Source organism: Arachis ipaensis, chromosome B10 (assembly GCF_000816755.2).
Source record: "Arachis ipaensis cultivar K30076 chromosome B10, Araip1.1, whole genome shotgun sequence".
Lineage (NCBI taxonomy): Eukaryota > Viridiplantae > Streptophyta > Magnoliopsida > Fabales > Fabaceae > Arachis > Arachis ipaensis.
Genome location: NC_029794.2, coordinates 112,920,728 through 112,923,305, shown reverse-complemented (window position 1 = coordinate 112,923,305; position 2,578 = coordinate 112,920,728).

Sequence of the window (2,578 nt, the reverse complement as noted above, 5' to 3'; positions counted from 1 at the left end):
ACCAGCAACAATTCAGGAGTTGTGGTCATAGGTGAAGATAAGAAGATGCTAATACCTATAAAGGTGTTGAGGTACTTTTCTTTTACTCCTAGGTTAAAAAGGTTATACATGTCCTCTAAAACAGTAAGACTAATGCGATGGCATTCAGAGTTTTCTAACTCAGATAAAAAGTTAAAACATCCAAGAGATAGCAAGGCATGGAGGGAGCTCGATTTATTACATCCAGAGTTTGCTAAAGATCCTTGTAACATAAGGCTTGCTTTAGCAACCAACAAATTCATTCTATTTGGGACTCTCAGTTTAAATATTAGCATATGGCCAGTGATGCTATACATATTCAACTATCCTTTATGGTCCTGTATGAAGCAAAATTTCACTTATAATATCTATGATAATTTTTGGTCCAATGATTCCTGAAAATAATATTGATATTTTTTTTGCAATCACTTATTGCTGAGTTGAAAGAATTATGGGGAAGTGTTGATATTTACAATTCTGTTGAAGGTAAAATGTTCTATATGCATGTTGCTTTGTTTGGGACTATAGTGATTTCCCAGGTCTTGACGATCTCTTTGGGTGGAATACACATACTAGCCTCGTTTGTCCATCTTGTAACTTTGATATAGTATCCAAAAGATTGAAGTTTGGCATGAAGTATTGTTTCATGAGATATCATTGGTAGTTACCCAGTAACCATGAGTATAGGCACAATAAACATTATTTTGATGGGTTTACAGAACTAAGAGGCCCTCCTCCAACATTATCAGGTAGAACAATTTTGTCCCAAATTGAGAGTAGTCGAAAAAGACCTCAGGATACACTCATTGATGGCAATAATCTACCACAATAGAAAGAAAGGTATTTTTGGGATTTACCATACTGGAAGGATAATCTTATTCGTCATTGTCTTGACATGATACACATAGAGAAAAATATTTGTGATAATATACTTTTTACTGCTTGATGACAAACAAAGGGCTAAAATAACTTGCAAGCTCGTAAGGACTTGTAGTTGATGGAAAACAAAGAACAACTCCATCCATATCCTAATTCCTCCAAGTATCATGCCTCGTGCTTCAGAATGACAAATGTTGACAAGGATATTTTTCTTGGTGTTTTGAAGAGTCTGTCTTTCCCAGATGGTTACTCTCAAATATTTCTTGATGTGTCGATATTAAAAAAGAGAGGTGTTTGGTCTAATGAGCTATGATTCACATATTCTTATGGAATACATTTTTCCGATCACTCTTAGAAGATCCCTGTTTAAGGAGGTTATATATGTGCTTATTGAGCTATGCAACTATTTCGGAGAAGTCTCAGGCAAATCCTTATCCCTTGAGAATTTAGATAGACTACAATAACGGATTGTTTTAACGCTCTGTCACATGAAAATGATATTCTTTCCATCATTTTTCACTATTATGGTTCACCTAGTTATTTATCTCGTAGAGGAAACAATGTTTGCTGGTCTAGCGCAGTACAGATGGATGTATCCTGTTGGAAGGTAAATCTTTGAAACTATTTACGTGATTTGTATTCTGTAGAAAACTTTAATTCAATCCATTTGTTATGTTTTTCTTTTTTTGTTAGCTCATGAATTTTTTGTTCTTATTATTAGGGCCCTAGGACATTTAAAATTTTATGTCCGTAATAAGGCTACACCCGAATGCTGTATAAATGAAGGCTGTATAGAAGAATGTCTAACTTTTTGCTCTAGATATTTAGAGAACGATGATATTGAGACAAGCTTCAACCGGCTAAGGCACAACGATGATAAAAAAAATCACAACACTCCTAGTAGTTGCTCTTCCATGTTAGTTAAATTTTTTCTAGCCTTGGGATCCTCTCGTGGAGTGCACAACAATTGTTTGTTAACCCTAAATGAGAAATTGCAAGCCCATCGTTATGTGTTGACAAATTGTTCATTAGTGGACAAGTTTTGCCAGTGAGTTGTAACTTAAACTTCAATTTCTTTATAAAAAATTGCATAACCATATTCTAATTTACTAGAAAGTGTAGATGTGAGATTGTCAGAACATACCATGGTAGAAAAAATGCAACAAAGCTCGTTGAAGACTACATCCATGAAAACTTCTATGAGTGGTTTGGGAATTATGTGAGTTATTTATAGTTAGTTAAACTTATTTGTTCCATTATCAAATTTGGGATCGCATTTCGGAATCTTAATATATTCAAAACATGTAGGTCGCACAAAATGATGATCTAGATATCACTCTTGAAATCAAGTCCCTTACAGAATGACCTAATGATGTTGTAAAGAGATTTGAGGAGTATAACGTTCATGGATTCAAATTTCACACAATGAAAAAAGATGAAGTACTTAAAACACAAAATAGTGGTGTGTTTATGTTTGCTATTACTAATTAATAGTGTTTTAAATGGCAGGAACCCTGTTATAGTGGTAAGTGACAACACATACCATGGTAAAGTGGTAGATATGATAGAGTTAGACCACTTTGGCAAGCTGAGGGTTGTGCTGTTCAAATGTATCTGGGTTGTGAGAGAGAGAGAGAGAGAGAGAGAGAGAGAGAGAGAGAGAGAGAGAGAGAGAGAGAGA